This window comes from Eptatretus burgeri, chromosome 6, assembly GCF_056783735.1.
Source record: "Eptatretus burgeri isolate ZD-2024b chromosome 6, Ebu_testis_v1, whole genome shotgun sequence".
Lineage (NCBI taxonomy): Eukaryota > Metazoa > Chordata > Myxini > Myxiniformes > Myxinidae > Eptatretus > Eptatretus burgeri.
Genome location: NC_140966.1, coordinates 102,764,141 through 102,782,997, shown reverse-complemented (window position 1 = coordinate 102,782,997; position 18,857 = coordinate 102,764,141). Strand labels below are relative to the sequence as shown.

The 18,857-nt window shown below is 45.1% G+C and overlaps 1 long non-coding RNA gene across 3 annotated transcripts in view; it reads right to left on the bottom strand.

Moving 5' to 3' along the window:
• Positions 1–2,277: 2,277 nt before the first annotated feature.
• Positions 2,278–18,857, bottom strand: part of LOC147025488 (uncharacterized) — a 98,665-nt gene continuing 82,085 nt past the window's right edge. For all 3 annotated transcript variants that reach the window (XR_015059647.1, XR_015059645.1, XR_015059646.1), the window contains 2 exons: positions 9,653–9,701; positions 2,278–4,581 (listed from right to left, as the gene is read on the bottom strand). This is a non-coding gene — a long non-coding RNA (uncharacterized LOC147025488). The remainder of the gene's footprint in view (positions 4,582–9,652; positions 9,702–18,857) is intronic.

The following is an 18,857-nucleotide window of genomic DNA, read 5'->3' as shown; positions in this document are numbered from 1 at the left end:
AAGAAAATCTTTAAAAATTATTTCTTTTGAGCCGCTTCATCAATTGATGTGAAACGTCACATTTATGATCTCGTAGTCATGGGGAATATATGTTCTAAATTTCAACCTGATCGGACGCATGGTCTGGATGTCAGAATTAATTAATATTTTGAATCTGGGTTCAGGGATTTAAATCAAACTTGGGACCAGTGTATATGATGATGTAATAATGTGGGCGGAGGCAGATCTGGTGACGTCACGATGTAGAAAAGTGCTCTTCTTCATTAATCTTTAAGACGAAGATGAAGTCGATCGATATCAACCGTTTTTATCATGGGTGAAGCATCACGGAGAGAGTTCTTTGCCTGGTACCATTTTGTTTGATTGTCCCAACTCTGTTTAATTATCAATTAAATTTGTATTTGAACTTATTTCTGTGGTTATTTGGATTACGGACACACCGACTGGGAATATGTTTTTTGGTAAAAATAAGAGGACCAAATCCTTGGTGTGTAAATGATTTAGGAACGTTAACCCACGCACGATTCCCCTGTGTGTACCGAGCTCACCTAGATGCTCAAAGCTATTCTGGAGAGTTTATCTCCAGCGTGATCCCATCTGAGTCCCTTCGGACCCTTCACGATCCCGTTGTAATATTTTTGGGATCCCGGCCTGCGGATGCACAGCCCAATCCAATGACCCAGGATGTCTCATCAAGCGTTTGGGAAAATATTTGATTTGAAATCCTTGATCCAAAAAGCTGCCGATTCATCGCTTTGCTCAGCTCTGATTGGACAAATCAAAGTGAACATCGATCATGTGCTTTGAGTGCGACATTCACCTGCACTGCGCCTCGAGTTACCTCTGCTTTGAGTCACGTGTGATCATCGTTCACCTGCTCGTGTGTGAATGAACTAAAGTTATTTAAATTATTTATTATTTTGATAAACTTGTGATTAACTTGACGATCTGTGAGTGAAAACCTGACACTGTTTAACATTTTTCATTTTAGTCTTCTTGCAGTCCCTGAAAGATGTAACTTCGTTTAAAAAGAACGTAAGTGACATTTTATCGTACGATCGATTTGTGTTGTTCTGTTATCGATAACTTGATATTTTATCGATATTTCGTGGCAATGACAACATCTAAGCAACATTCACTGTTCACTTTGGTTATTTCACTGAAGGGAAATCTTGTGGGGAGGTGAAGGTGATTTTGAATGACAGCTCCAAATATGTCTTTGGCTTTGCACAGCACAAACGTGGCAGCCGAATGATGATCCAGGTTACAACTGTGCATTGAGTCAGGCCAGCTGTCCAACCAATGGGTGGAAAGGAGAGTAGCACATGGACGGACGGACGAAAAAGCTTATTGGTAGATAGACTCGCAGAGTACCCACCCGATAGGTGATCTTGTTCCAAGCATGCAACACGTTCTTCTGACGCATACCTTTATTTGGGTGGTGTATTAACAAGTGACAGCTCTGTATCGGCAAAAATAAAAATAAAAACCAGGTTACGTGCATGAAGCAACAACGTACCTCTGCTTGTCATTCAAAACACCTCACTGATGTGGAAAATATGGGGACGTGAATGTCGCACTGCAAATGGTGGAGACTTGTAATTCCCTTCCCCACCTGCTGGTGGCATGACATGATACACACATTACATTGAGAATTTGCGTTTCTCCCCCCTCCCCCCCCCCACTCCCTCCACCACCACAAGACCACCAGCAAAGATGAAAACACCCCAATACATTAATTGGCATCATGCTGATCCTCTGTAGCAATTCTGGAATCTGTAATTGGGCTAGAACTGAAGGAGGAGTCACACGACAAACAAACACACAAACACCGGTCCTTGAATTATCGTCAGGATAAGCCAACGGGATCACATACGTTGCTTGAATACAGAATGTAATGCAGAAAGGATGTGTAGAGGAATTCTTGGCTGTTGTGAACGTTGTAGAATTCCGTAGCTGTTGTGGAATTTTATTCTTAACATTTTAGTCGACTCAAATGTAAATCCTGTTACTCAAATCTGACAGACACCGAGTAATTCACTGCCCACAACAGGAACGTACTTCACTTCAGAGAAAAGTTTATTTTACTTGGTACCAAGGAATAAGAAAAACTCAGACGTAAGCATCCACAATTATTTCTTCACTCCAGCAATGAATTTTTCATATATATATATATATATATATATATATATATATATATATATATATATATATATATATATATATATATATATATATATATATATATATATATATATATATATATATATACATTGGGAGAGTGGAGGGGTCTGACAAGCATATAGGTAAAAGAAGACATTAAAAATATATAACGTGTCCACTAACTGGACAGCGATTGACATAATTAAAGGCAAAAGTTGCAGTGTTATCAAACAGGTCACCTTGGACTTGGAGAGAATTAAACAAAAGTCAAAGAAGCGTACAAAGGAATACAGGATAAGACATTTAGGTTATAGGTTTTAACAATTAAAAAAATGATTATAGTAGGCAAAAAGTACATGACTTCAACCCAATGAGATAAACAGCAAAGGTTTCTTTTCTAAAGGAGGAATATTCCCCAGCAACTCCCCCCTTGTTGCCTCAAGGAGGAAACATAACTTAAGGTTAATGATTCCGTCACTTGGAAATAAATTTTCCTCGCGCCTGAGTGTGTCCATCTTCCCGGGTCGTCACACCCCCTCAGCTCACATCGTAGAGCTCAGTCCCTACAGCCTTTCCTGTCCCTCAGGCCAGGTGGCTTCAGGTGGTTGTACAGCTTCTGGGCCGGGTTGAGGGTCCAGTAGGCCGATAAAGAAGAAGGCTACCACTTTGGGCTGCACGGCTGATTTTCAACACCTATTTCGGGAACAGAGCAGATGGGCAAAGTGGAAGGACAAATCTCGTGAACATTGAACACACTCATTGCGTTGACTGATGGATTTCCGATTTCAGGTTCCATCTCATAAGAGTCGTAGGACTCAATTTCAAAACCTAAATAGGTAGGTGGTGGTTGTACCACCATTACTTTTGCAGTCGCATTCCTCTTAAGACAAGAAACAATTAATGCAGGCAATGTAATTGTTGCGCATCTAACAAGCACCACAACAATGATAATTATCCATAATAATCCCACAGAAGTCCAGTGTAACAGGGTAGTCCCGCAACCTCCAAAAATCCCTTCAAACCAGGAATAAAGCCCATCTTTCATAAAATAATTGTGAAATTTGGCTCCTTCCTGCTTAATCTTGTCAGCTATGCTTGTGATTTTTTCTGAGTTATCGGGGATACAGGTACAACACTCAGATTTAATTACAGCACACGTCCCTCCTTGAGCCGCGAGGATGAGGCCAAGGGCAACCCGGTTTTGCATTGCGACTGCGCGCAGGGCGACCACCTCCGAGTTGATGTCAACCATGCCTAGGGCAGTTTTATTTGCCAGTGATTCAAGCGAAGCAGCTAACTCCGCCAGTCTCACAGACGTTTGTCCTACGCCGTAGTGAGGAATTAGAATCATGAAGAACAGTTCAGTTGATGTGAAACTCCGTTTACCCCTTTTCAAATGCTCAAAAGGTGACTTATTTAGCAGGCGCATATACGGCAAAATGAATGACAAGAAACATGGCCCACTCCAATTAACTGGAAGCCATGGGTCGGCTCGGTTTCCACACACAAAACAGGTATTATTTAAAGCCACTTGTGGCCCCATCGTGTGATTTTTATAGACATAGTAACTGCATTCAGCATTTCCTAATATTCTCTCTCCCCATGCCTCTTGCACCAAGCATAGTTCCGGTTTTCCCGTCGCCTGTTCAACCATAAAATGTGGAGGCATGTTACTCAAATTAAAACTTGGCCAAAACCAGTTACTGAAGTTCCGTTGTCGTAGGCAATTTCCATTTTTATTGGTAACGATATGGTCGTCAGTGTTATTATCCTGTTTATCCCATTTCTTTTCCTTTGCCCAGTACCCACACCACTCACTCATATTGAATGGTATTGCCAACAGAGGTATTCCAGTAACTGCTGAATGAGGTATTTTAGTACAAACCCAGCAATTAATTTTATTAAAAGCCTTAGCGTGTTTACGCGAAAGAGCCAGATAAGTATTTATTCCATGTGGTGAACCCTTGTTTACACCCACTCTGCCCGTTAAGCTTCTTCGGTCTCTGGGTGCCATGTGGTTAGTTTGGTGGGCAGTTTGACAGGCATTTGGCCGGGTAACATGCAAATAATGTTGATCACAAATAGTATTTATCGGCCTCACAGACCAAGTCCACATTGTACAACCTGCAACCAGTGGCACAAATAATCCTGCTATGAAAAGAATCATCAAAGTTATCAGGAAGGAGTGTTCTCCTCAGGCTCTTTTTGGCTGTGTGCCATCTTGCAGTGTGTGGCATGGATCCATGTTGCTCTCCATTTAACCTTCACGGCAATATGGGTAGTTCGCAGTATAAGAAACGGCCCGCACCACCGTGCTTGTAGAGAGTTCTTTCTTTTGTAAATCTTCACATAAGCAAGGTCTCCTGCTTTGAAGTTGTGATGATCAGATGTCGCAGGCTCAGGCAAGGCTTGCTTCACCTGTGCATAAAAGGTCCTTACAGCATGATTCAGAGAGACACAGAACGCTAGCAATGTGTCGTCCATTTGCTGCACGTTCATGTCTTTTACAGTTAATGGAGGTGAGTGCGGTAATCTCATCGGTCTTCCCATCAGAATCTCATGCGGAGATAAGCCAGTTTTCCGATTTGCGGTAGACCTCATCGTCATGAGAGCAATAGGCAGAGCATCTGCCATTTCAATCCAGTCTGTTCACAAATCTTGGCCAGTTTATTCTTCAGAAATCCATTCTGCCTCTCTACTGCCCCCGCGGATTGGTGATGATGAGCGCAGTCAAGATGCTGCTTGATTTGCAAAACTCGACACATCTCCTTCACCACCTCGGCTGTGAAATGAGTTCCTTGGTCACTGGAGATCCTACAAGGTATTCCAAACCTACAGATGAAATCCTTCATCAACAGTTTAACCACAATAATGGCATCTGCTCCCCTACAAGGGTAAGCCTCAACCCACTTGGTGAACAAATCTACGATGACTAAAGCGAACTCAAAACCACAGCACCTTGGTAACTGGATGAAATCAATCTGGATATTTAGGATTGGTCCGTATTTAACTGGATGACTGCCTGGGGCCATCTGCACCCCCCTTGTAGGGTTATGTTCTTGGCAAATGTGACAGGTCCTACAATACTGTTCTGCAATTGGACTAAACCCTGGGGCAAACCATTGTCTCCCAATTGAAGTACTCATGCCCCCCCCCCTGATCGTATGCCCAGCCCCATGCGCCAACCGTACGAGCCAGGGTAGCAGAGCTTTTGGTGCCAACACCCGCCCATCAGGTGGTCTCCATACTTTGGATTCATTATCAAATTCACATCCAGCCATTATCCACAAATCTCGTTCTCCAGCACTAACAGCTATTTGCAAGGTGTTCACGTCGTCAAGGGTTGGCGTTGCCACTTGTGTCAATACACATTGTAATACTAAAAGAGCGTCAGTGGTGGCAGCACCTTTTGCAGCTACATCTGCCCTCGCATTTCCCCGTGAGACATCATCAGATCCTCCCGTGTGCGCATCACATTTAACCACTGCAATTTAGTGAGGCAGAAGTATCGCCTCCAGCAGATTCGCAATCCATGTTACATTCTTCACCCGCGCACCTGATGATGTTATAAACTCCGTTTCGCACCAGAGGACTCCGAATTTGTGTATAGCGCTAAATGCATAGCCGGAATCAGTGTAAATTGTCACTATTTGGTCTTTGGCTAGGCAGCATGCACGAGTGAGGGCAAACAGCTCTGCTTGTTGCGTGGAGCAGTTTGCAGCCAATCTTCCCTTTTCGATTACCTCGTGATCAGCGCAAACAGCATAGCCCGTTAATAGCAATCCATCTGGTGCGCGGGACGATGAACCGTCGACATATAAAATTAACTCAGAATTTTGGATTGGAGTGTCTCTCAAATCAGGACGCGGCAGACAAGTATGTACGATCACCTCCTCACAATCGTGAGGATCTCCATCCAGTGCTACTGGCAGCAAACTAGCAGGATTCAACGGTGGGCACCTTTTAATCGTAATGTTCGGTGGCGCTGTGAGTGAGAGTTCGTATGTCGTTGCCCGCAAGGCCGACAAGTGTTGTGTTTTTCTTTTTAACAGCACAGCGGTGACTGCGTGCGGCACCATGAGAATCAAAGTGTGTCCCGCGACAAGTGGTTCTGTCGCCTGCACCGCGAGCGAAGCGGCTGCCACTGCCCTTAAACAGGATGGGAATCCTTGCGCCACTGGATCCAATTTAGTACTGTAATAGGCGACAGGCCGTAACTTATTTCCGTGCTTCTGAGTCAGCACCGATGGTGCAAAGCCCCGACTCTCATTTGCGTACAAATGGAAAGGTTTTTCATAGTTCGGTATACCCAAAGCAGGAGCAGAGGACAGAGCTTGCTTCAACGTTGCAAAAGCCTTGTCTGCGGATTGGGCGCGCTCGCCAAACCAATTTCCAGCAGGGGGCGCACGAAGGCCACATAGTCAGGTATCCATTGCCTCAAGGTAGAGTTCTGGGCCCTGTTCTTTTTCTGGTTTTCATCAATGATCTCTTCGACTCTCTGGAAAATCCTCTATATCTCTTTGTTGATGACTCCACCCTCTGCTGTACCATCGGTCATCCCTCAGACTGGCAAGCAGCAGCTTCTTCGCTTACTGCAGATCTGGATAGAATCACAAACTGGTCCAACACGTGGAACATGTCTTTCAATCCGGACAAATCTCACACTCTCACTATGTCTCTTCGAAAGGACCGTTTAGAAAACCCACCCATCCACTTTCTCATCAATCCTCTGGAAGAAGTCCTTTCTTTCAAGCTTCTGGGTCTCACTCTCTGCCATGACCTTTCCTGGGAAAGCCACATTTCAAACCTCGCCTCCAAAGTCAGTCGCCGACTGGGAATCCTCCGTCGTGAAAAGTCCTTCCTCGGCCCTCCTGAGCTCCTGACCACATACAAAGCTTTTGTTCGTAGCCTGATGGAGTACTGCTCTCCCCTCTGGGCTGGTGCTCCTGCCTCCCACCTTTCTCGGCTTCACGCTGTTGAAACCAGGGCATTTCGGATCATCGGCATCTCCCGTAATGAGGCTGAGTCTTTGGGCCTCTCACTCAATCACCGCAGGTTGGTTGGTGGTCTTACTGTCTTCTACCGTCTCCTCTCCAGCCTTGCCCCCTTGCTCTCTCTGCGATTTGTCCCCACCACATTTCCTCAGGGCGCTCAAGGTCAGCTAACAACACCCTTGTGCTAAAACTACCAAAATCACGAATCATTGCTCACCTTCACTCTTCCATTCCTCTTTTTTGCCGCCTTTGGAATAAACTCCCTCACTCTATTCTTTCCCATTCTTCCCTCCAGGCTTTCAAAACAGCTATTCACCACCACCTCTTGTCATCCCCATCCAAATCCTCGATCTTTTCTACCCCCGATTCCACCCAAGCCCACTTCCTTCAAATTCCCTGCTTTCCTTCCTGAAAGTCCCTGTAATGTCCATCTTCTATTCCCCATGTTCCCCATCCCATCCCTCTCCCTTCCACAGATCTCCTAATGTGTCTGTTCCCCACTGTTTTGTCCCTCCCACGCCAACTCCTCTTGTCTCATGCCCCCTTGATGTGCGTTGTCTGCTAGCTCTCACACGAGCCTCGACAAGGTATTCAAAAAAAAAATTGCCTACAATAGCCCGTCGTCCCGAGAAAAGACCTCATCTGTTTTGCGGTAGTTGGCTTGGCCAGCTTCAATATTGCAGATATACGCTTCGGGGAGATACACCTGGTATCTCCCTTCAAAATATGTCCCAAATATTTTACCTCCTCCTGGCAAAACTGCAATTTGGCTCTTGATGCTTTGTGCCCCTTCCTTGCTAAAGCTCCCAACAGCGTCAAAGTATCTTGTTCACACGCTTCCTTTGACGCTGGTGGTGGTCGTATAGCAGCTTAGCTGTCGGGGTAGCTATCATTTCTTGAAGCGCGACTGTGTTGCTGATGCAGTGCCCCTCTACCAGTACACACACTGGAACTGGTACTCATTTCGCCGACCTCGGAAGGATGACAGGCTGAGTCAACCCCCTGGTGTATTAATTCAGCGGCCAACGGGGCTTGAACTCAGAACCTTAGGATCCCAAGCCACCACCCTAACCACTGAGCCAACACCAGGCTACCCTTTGACGCTGAACAGATGAGTAGGTCATCAACATATTGGATCAAGGTGGATCCGCTGGAAAAAAATTAAGTCATCTCGGTCGTCTTTCCATGCTCGGGAAAACAAAGTAAGACTCTCGGTGTATCCTTGTGGAAGTAAAGTCCAAGTATATTGTCTTCCTTTATACGTGAACGCAAAAAGGAATTGTGCCTCAGGGGCTATTGGAATACTAAATAAAGCTGAACAAAGATCCACGGCAATACAGTGGGTAGTATTGCTTTGAATAGTTGCCAGAATGGGAATTGGATTTGCGACGACGGGGTAGGCCGGGATCACAATCTCATTTACTGCCCTCAGGAAAGCCTGGTGTTGGCTTAGTGGTTAGGGTGGTGGCTTGGGATCCTAAAGTCCTGAGTTCAAGCCCCGTTGGCTGCTGAATTAACACCAGGGGATTGACTCAGCCTGTCATCCTTCCGAGATCGGCGAAATGAGTAACATTGTCCTGGTCCCGGTGTATGCCCCGGTTAGAATAGGTGTACCATATCCCTGTGTGTCGTAAGAGGTGACCAGGCTTGGCGTCAGGAAGGGCATCCGGCCATAAAACATTGCCTCAAGAAAAAAAAACCAATCCCTGCAAAGCAGGGAAAAATGGCTGTAAAAACGGTCATTTTGTTTACCGCCCACAGGTCCTGTACAAACCTTCACATCGACTTTCGGGGGTTTCGCGCGGGTAAGATCGGCGTATTACATTGGCTGACTGTGGGAATAATCGTTCCTTGCTTCAATAGCGCTTTCACTACGGGAGCTATCTCTGCTTCCGCTTCTGGACGCAATGGGTATTGGGGTTTGCGAGGCAGCATCTTTGATGTATCTATATTGATCTTTACTGGGTGCATGCCTCTTATTCGCCCCACGTCAATAGCATCTGTTGCCCACAGACAAGTTGGGACCTACTCCAGCAATTCAGGTATTTTTCTGACCCACTTGGTTCTGAGAGATCAACCATCTCGAACACAGCCTTCACAGTCCCTCCACAGTCTGACCAACAATATCCATCTGTGCCGATCTTCCATAGTCCTTTTACTTGGCTGTGCCCTTCCAAGGTCGCTTCCGATGCTTTCTTTAAATCGGTTACCATGTGCCCTATGTCCGTTGTTTGGTAACCTCTCGCAATCACTGAGGTAACATGTGGTGTAACACTGGATGGTTGATTCCAGTTTTAATTGCTCCTGCTTCAGATGCACCTCCAGGCCAATATCTTGCTTCCCAATCCACATTGTCCCCAATGTTATGTCAAAACTCTGGTGTGATTTGAAAATCATTTCCCTCGCATGGACGTTATCCTCTCCCTTAAGTTGCAATCTGCAATGCAATGTAATCGAGTCTGCACCCTGTCTGTGTCAATGTGATGCTCGCTTACCCAGTCGCACACCTGCGGGGCCGCTCCTCTTCAGATTGGACACGCACACCTGCAAATGGTTAGAAGCTTCACAATCCGTCACCGTCCACCATTATACAAGATTCTTTGTATGTTCCTGCAATAAATTCAGCATAATTATCGACGATTTGTGAGGTATATCCAAATACACTCCCTCGGGGGTACATTTCACTGTATAATCAGTTTACACAATAGATCTCTTCCCAACAGATTAATTGGCATGTCAGTAGCCATCAAAAATGCATGTTGCGCCGACAAAGGTCCAATCTCTACCCGTTGTTGTTCAGACAGGGGGATCGCCATGGCAACGCCTGATACTCCTACAACCTTTACTTGTTCTCGTGATAAAGGTGCATTTGGAAAGTCACTTTTCCTGATTGCAGATTTTGTTGCCTCTGTGTCCACCAGGAAAGGAATCTCTCGGCCTTCGATTGTCAAAGTCATTCTCGGTTCATCACGTGGTTTTGAAGTCAGCAACGGTAATTCAGATGAAGTCTTTCCCGCAGTTGTCTGTCATAAAGCGAATGGGTTATGGGGCGGAGGTGGAAGTGAACTCTGAGGTTGAAGGGGTGGAAATGAAGCAGTTTGCTCAGCCTGTTTTCCCCATCCGTCCTGTTGATGGGAATTTGCACCTCGGTCTCTGTTTGGTTGCATCAGTCGCCTCTCTCCTCCCAGTCTATTCGTACCATAAGTCGGACCATTCCCGTTGTTCGGGCACTCCTTTGCCCAGTGACCTGTTTGCCCACACGCATAACAGACCTCTTTACGCAGGTCTCGGTGTCGTGGTCAGCCACGGTTATGGCTTGGGCTGCGGTAGTGCGCATTATACCTCGCATTTACCTGGGCGGGCATTAGTTTAGCCTCCGTCTCAGCATGACACTGTTCGATCAATTAACTACAATGGGTCACATGTGGCATTAAATCCATTACATCTTTTGTTTCCCAGCCGATACACACTCGCTTAACCTCGTTCTGCAATTTGGCTGCCAACCCACTTATGAACGCATGAGCGAACGGGACGCCTTCATCTTTTAATCCAGAGTGATGCTGATACATATTCCGTAACCGTTCTAAGTCGTTCAACGGGTCTTCGGATGAGCGTTGTTTACACGCCTGTATTTTCCCCCAATTTGTTTTGAGCGGTGCTACCTCTGTCACCGTCTCAATGAGCTTGTCAATATGTTCTATGAGCTCACCTCTATCAGCGGGCGCTTCACTTGGACATCCCGCGATTTGTTTCAATTGTCGGAGTAACCCCTCGGGCGCAATCAATTTCAACAAAATATTCATGTCCACATAAGTCGGCTGATGGCATTCCACAATCACACGCAACTCTCGTTGGAATTTTTTGCAGATCCTCTCGCACCTTCGACATGTTGTTGGCAATGGCCCTTAGCTTGGAACCCCATGGCCGATATATTGCTTGCACGCCTCTGGCCCCTGGGTAATCTCGCAAGGGGAACGTACCAAACAGTGCCTCTTCATTTTCTTCCTTCACAGCCTCCAACGTGGCCTTTCTGGATCGGGTCTTCACTCTGACCCTGTCACCACGAGGAGCTCTCTCTTGTCGTTTCCTCACAGCTTCCCTGCTTTCCTTAATCTCCTCTTTAAATACTCCTCTGGCTCCTGATCTCCGTTCTTCGTCCTTGAGCGGCGGTGCCGTTGGAACTATGGGGTCAGGCCACTTATCTGACTCCTCTCCATCATCCTCAAACCTGGACAGGTGCAGCTCCCTGTTTTCTCTTTGATTTATTTTCAAATCTCACAGGCATCTGCATGGTCACCTGGTCCAGCTGACCCTTCAGGTTTAACAGCCGCGTCTTTTCGACCCTGTCACGACACTCCTCCATCCAGTTCATGTACGCTCCCCAATGTACGTGCCTCAAGGCCTTTCTGTCCTTTTCTTTCTCCTCCAGAACTTTCCTCAGATGATTCAAACAATCCCAATCAAACATACCATTCTCAGGGAAAGGCAATTTACTGTTCATAGTCCAAACGCACCAATTCGCAACATCTCTCACAGAATCAGGTCCGTATTTATCGAACATATATCTCGTGCATGTCCCTCTGCGTAGCCTGGGGCAGGTCGCTTTGGTATCCCCAATCTCATCACTCTTTCCAACAGCATTTCCCATCCTGCAAACCGTTACCAGGTCACAAATACCATGAAATATGCACTTCAATATAGCGAAAATACAATACATGCTCAAAATATTAGGGTATGTTCTTTTGAACATACGAGTCCCCTCGGACCATGAAGCTATCGTTCTTGTTGTTAAAGGCTGTTATGGGAACACAGAAATAAAGGTATGTTTAGCAGCGTCATCATGGTTGGCGTCTCGCAATATAATATATTAGCGCGATTAAAAATACCGTTTTTTCCTCGCATCTACATGTCTGTCAAAAACCCAGTATCAAGGTGCACAACTACAGCTCATAACCTATCCATTGAGGTGTTTTTCGGCCCCCACTGCTTTCCCGTTTTCACGCCACTGTCCACACAAAATTCATCAATCAATTCAATACAGAGTCCGGGGGACTCAAATACAATAAATGTTGGCCAGCACTGTAATCAAGTGACCTTAACGTACTGTTAATATGCACTTCATAACCTCAATCTACACAACACATAACAATCACATCACACAGCAAGCTGGGTCTCAAACCCCTCTCTTTGCGGAGGCGGGATTCCAACCCCCCTCCTTTTGGCCAGAGGGGATTGGCCTTTTCCCCTCTGCTATGCTGTATCCAGTACAGCAAAGTGAGCCAAGTACCAAACTCGCTCAAGGTACGGCGAAGACTCGAGCTTCCCGTGAAGAGATCCCTGATCTCTGTTCAGCCCCGAAGGCTGAAGCGGTCTCAGACCGCAGGATCCTCTCAGGCCCATCAATAAAAATTATCTGTTCATGTACTTTCCTTTGTTCAAAGTACGTTACCTGCAAAGAACAGGCCCCCTGCCTGGGATGGGGCGAACACTCTCTTACCTTCTAGTCTGTGATGCTCAAGCGTTGGCGTCCCTCCGGGACGGACTGCCTCCAGGGATTTAGTACATCCAGGTCACGGCACCAAATTGATGTGGAATTTTTACCTTTACCGACTCGGTTTTAAATCCTGTTCCTCAAATCATAAGACACAATTAATTTCACTGTTCACAATGAAAGTACTTTTGATCAGAGAACCCTTATTTTAATGTAGTACCATGGAGTCCAAAGCACTGAGATGGTAAACATCCGCAATGATTCGCACTAAGCTAAGTTTACATTTTTCTGACATTTATATGCTTTCGTTGGGAGTGGAGAGGGCTGGGAGAACAAACGACATGAGAGAACATGGTGACTTTCGGCTGGCCTTGGGGAGAATCAGCCAAAATAACTAAGAGCAGACAACCAAGAGGAGTACAAGATAACAAGTGGGTTATGGGTTTAAGACAGAATGTGATTATATATTTTGAATAGATATAGAAATCAAAATAAAAGGCAGCGAGTACATGGGTGAAACCAGTCAGTATAGTAGTAAGTAAAAGGCAACTTGTTTGTAAAGGAATATTCCCCATCACTAGTAATAGAGGGCCCGGCATCAGCGGCACAGCCGCGCCCCAGAATGATGCAACCAGTAGCCAGAGGCTGCACATGATAGCTCTTGTATTGTTGTTGCTGTTCTGTGTCTTGCAGACATTACTTGCTTTCAAGACATTTCGTGAAGAGAGCAGTTGTTTGAATCAAACCGACAGTAAGTTAACCATCCTGTAATTGACTTGGAATTGCAGTCAATGACCATGAAACATGATAATTACAATAATGTTTATCTCAGTAACACAGCAATGTACCGCCACCCCAAACCCTCACCTCTCCCAAACAGACCAACATGTGTTGATGAATCTGCGACAGCGTGTTCAAGCATGTCACAGCAGAAACCAACAGAGTGTTAAACCGTGCCATTGTTCCTGCCCACATGGAGAACTTCACAAGCAGCAGAACAACAAGGGAACCCGTTATCACAAGGCAAACACTCCGTCTCTTGGGCTATCCCATTTGTATAATAACCTTAACGAGAGTTATTGTTGGATTCGCAAAATATGAGATATCCCTTATTGTCGGGTTTTCCGTCTGTCTGTCTGTGTGTGTATGTGTGTCTGCAACGCGAGGCTCCACAACACGAACCAGCAAACCGATTTCGATGAAACTTTGCCAACAGTTGCCATATGGTCTGGGAATGTGCGCGTTTGAATTTCGTTGCCTAGCAACCACCCGTTGCTGTACAGCGGCCGAAAAACCGCGTACAGTATTTTCAATACTTGTCCTTCAGTTTTGAATGTAGAGAAACGAGACATCGGAAGTAAACACTTAGAAATATTTAGAAAATTTTACTCTAGCCGATTTTTGATTGAGGTTTTATTTTTCAAATGGTAGTCCTTCAAAAATCGGGTGTCTATTTACCGTCATTTAAGGTGTGTATACAGTGTTTGTAAGGAACGACACCGTCGTTCCACCTTCAATCTCTCCTCGATCCAAACGTGATTGACCAAAGTGAAAAGGATCCAAAATAAATGGAATCACTGGCATTTCTGTCTTTGTGGATTTCTAATAATATAATATGTTTATTTATTTACCGAAAACGATTCCACGACCCACGCACCACCTTCAATGATTTATTTATTTACCAAAAACAATTCCACGACCCACACACCACCTTCAATTATTTATTTATTTATCAAAAACAATTCCACGACCCACACACCACCTTCAATTACTTATTTATTTATCGAAAACAATTCCACGGTCCACACACCACCTTCAATTGTTTATTTATTTCCTGAAAACGATTCCACGACCCACACCACCTCCAATTATTTATTTATTTACTGAAAACAATTCCACGATCCACACAGCACCTCCAATTATTTATTTATTTACCGAAAACGATTCAACGACCCACACACCACCTTCAAATATTTATTTATTTACTGAAAATGATTCCACGATCCACACACCACCTCCAATTATTTATTTATTGACTGAAAACAATTCCACGACCCACACACCACCTCCAATTATTTATTTATTTCCCGAAAACGATTCTACGACCCACACACCACCTCCAATTATTTATTATTTAAAGTGGGAATGGTGTAGGAAAGTGGGCGTGGCTTCTAAAAAATATTGTGTGGCTCAGGAGGTGTGGTCAAACAAGAGCATTGAGAGAAGTTTATCGGGTTTTCCGTGTGTGTGTGTTTGTGTGTGTGTGTGTGTGTGTGTGTGTGTGTGTGTGTGTGTGTGTGTGTGTGTGTGTGTGTGTGTGTGTGTGTGTGTGTGTGTCTGCAATGCGAGGATCCACACCACAAACCAGCAAACCGATTATTTTTCAAATGGTAGTCCTTCGAAAATAGGATGTCTATTTACCGTCATTTTTTATGAGGAGTGCCAGTTGGCAAAATACGCAATAGGAAAAATCTTGCCAGGCAGAGGAACAATTGTATGTGAACCAATACGTCTTGGCAATGAATCTTCATCAGTGGATCGGTCAGAATTAAAAACATCGTATCCAGCGCTTCGATCCAAGCGAATCCCTCGTCGCCTTCCGGCTTGTCACCAGTCTGGCAAGATGTTGAATGAACGAGTGTCACCGATATCTCGACACAAATCAGTGAAACACTAGCATGAAGGAGTGTTTTTTTCCGAATTTTTGCGACACACACACACACACACACACACACACACACACACACACACACACACACACACACACACACACACACACACACACACACACAGACACACACACACACACACACACACACACACACACACACACACACACACACACACACACACACACACACACACACACACACACCGTGGTGCCCCCAGAATCCGAACGCCCCATTGTTTGAACAAATTGGAATCCGAACAATTTTTTCGAGAAAATTTTGCCCTAAAAACCGAACACATTTTCAAAAACCGAACACAACGTGGCGTTCATGTTTTTTCACGTGCGTCTCCCCCGCCTGTTCGACCCGCATCTTCGCGCTTTGTTCATTCAGTTCGTCGGTGGAAGAACTCGTGAAAGCATCTCTCGTGTGTCGATCGCTACTTTACCTCGTGTTTTCACCTTGATTTGTGCTGTATTTTTTTCTCCAATTATCACCCTTGTGCATTCACAATGGCACCCAAGAAGAGCAGTGAAGCAAATAGGAGTAAGAGGAAGTCCGTGAGAACGATAATTGAGTTGAAGAAAGAACTTATCGCTAAGCATGAGAGCGGTACGCGTGTGTCTGATCTCGCTGCCGAAATCGACCGTGTGTACGATTGTGAAAAAATAAAGAAGCGATAAAAGCGCGAAAACCCGTCGTGAAGTGAACTCATTCAATGAACCCTCTGACAAATCGGCTTTAACGAACTCAACGTTTTTTTTCGCGAGCATGGTAGTGACATCATGCTGCGTCACCCAATCGCTTCACCTCTTGATTCTCTCCCGTGGAACCGTGCGGTGAAAACAGCACGTTTGTGTTTCCTCAGAGTTTACTGGGATATAAAACACCATTTGGTGCTTCATGGTTAATTACATACCTCCACCAGGCTGAACAGTTTACGTTTTGGATCCCAATGACCACTGATAGGCCGGAGCTGCATCCAGACTGATGGAAGAAGTGACAACGCTCATGCTCATCCCCCAGGCTTGGAAGAAGATTCATGACCCAGAAAAGGTCATTTACTCATCTTATTTTACCTTAAACATGGGTAATTTCAGTTGAAAGTGGGTTTTCTTGGGGTCCAGGAACAGATTAATTCACTTTCCATTATTTCTTGTTGGGAAAATAGTTTTGGAATCCGAACTTTTTGGAATCTGAACAGCCTCCTGGAACGAATTATATTCGGATTCTGGGGGCACCACTGTATATACATATACACACGCAAACCGGAATTATCATCAACTGTGACTGGCTGAATCAAGCTTCTCCCATCAATTTAATTTTGCAATTTTCTCTGCAGACAAACTGCCGTGGATACAGGATACGGAAGCATCTGAAGAAAATCCATGATGAGAACGAAATCGTTAATGATCAGGAGAAACCAGCAGATTACGAAGTGAGTTCCTCTCAATCAAGTTCTCGGAGCGATCAGGGACATTTTAGCAGATTGAGGTCTCGCAATCCAGGTTTCAGCCCCAATGATCAAGACTCAGCTCTTGAATACCAGCACCGAGTGCAAGTTGGTAAAGTTATTCGACCTCGATTGGGTCATGATGGTGGCACCGGATCATGTGATACGAGATTGAAACCATCAAAAAACCATCTCCACGTTGTGATGTTGTGGTGTCTTCCCACGGACTTGAGAGAAGTGGCATGAAGAGTAATTTTCTGGTTGATCCTGCCAAGGAAGAAGCAGTCATCTTGATGAATCTGCGACAGCGTGTTTAAGCATGTCACAGAAACCAACAGATTGTTAAACCGTTCCATTGTTCCTGCCCACATGGAGAACTTCACAAGCAACAGAACAACAAGGGAACCGTCATCACATGGCAAACAATCCGTCTCTTGGGCTATCCCATTTGTATAATAACCTTAACGAGAGTTATTGTCACCAGTCTGGCTAGAGGTTGAACGAACGAGTGTCACCGATATCTCCACACAAATCGATGAAACACTCGCATCAAGGAGCGTTTTTTTCTGAGTTTTTGCGATACATATATGTATATTTATATCCACAAGCAAACTGGGATCATCATCAGCTGTGACTGGCTGAATCGAGCTTCTCACCATCAATTTAATTTTGCAATTTTCTCTGCAGACAAACTACCGTGGATACAGGATACAGAAGCATCTGAAGAAAATCCATGATGAGAACGAAATCGTTAATGATCAGGAGAAACCAGCAGATTACGAAGTGAGTTCCTCTCAATCAAGTTCTCGGAGCGATCAGGGACATTTTAGCAGAATGAGGTCTCGCAATCCAGGTTTTAGCCCCAATGATCAAGACTCAGCTCTTGAATACCAGCACCGAGTGCAAATTGGTAAAGTTATTAGACCTCAATTGGGTCCTGATGGTGGCACCGGATCATGTGATCCGAGACTGAAACCATCAAGAAACCATCTCCACGTTGTGATGTTGTGGTGTCTCACCACGGACATGAGAGAAGTGGAATGAAGAGTAATTTTCTGGTTGATCCTGCGAAGGAAGAAGCAGTCGTCTTGATGAATCTGCAACAGCGTGTTCAAGCATGTCACTGAAACCAACAGATTGTTAAACCATGTCATTGTTCCTGCCCACATGGAGAACTTCACAAGCAACAGAACAACAAGGGAACCGTAATCACATGGCAAACAGTCCGTCTCTTGGGCTATCCCATTTGTATAATAACCTCAACGAGAGTTATTGTCACCAGTCTGGCAAGAGGTTGAACGAACGAGTGTCACCGATATCTCCACACAAATCGGTGAAACCCTCGCATCAAGGAGCGTTTTTTTCTGAGTTTTTGCGATGCATATATGTATATTTATACAGTCAAAGCTCGTTACTATGCCACCTCGCTTCTATGCCACTCTCGCTATTATACCACTTTTGCTCGGTCCCGACAAAATTCAATACAAAATAAATTTACTATGCCACCCCCTACTCTCGCTACCATGCCACTACTGTGTGACTGTTAAAAGGCACGAGTCGTGAAAAACTCTGTATTGCGCAGTGCTTGATTATCACACTCACGTCCAAAGGCGAAGCGACCAACTACAGTCCAGCTGCGCACAACATAACTCAATATGTACGCGCATAGTCAGACTGTGTCAAAACACACGATTCTTCTCCCCGATGCCAGCCACAACAAGCCAATCACAACACGCACAACGAGACACAAAAAAGCGCGAGCACACACACAGACACGCAGGCACACGTACAACAGTGACATCATTTTTTTTTCAAATTCAGCCCATAATGTCAGCTCAGAAACGCAAGCGAACCGACTTTACGCTGAAGAAGAAGGAGATCATCGATGCCGCGAAGAAGGAGCCGAATCAGTCCAAGTTGGCCAGGGAGATTAGCAAGAAATGGGGCGTCAAAGTTAAGAGAACCACCGTGAAGGGCATTCTCAGCAAGAAGGATGCAATCGAGGCTGCAATCAAAGCTGGATTTCCATCGAAGCGCATGAAGTTGACGCAGGCTCACGACCCGAAGCTTGATGAGGGAGTGCTCAT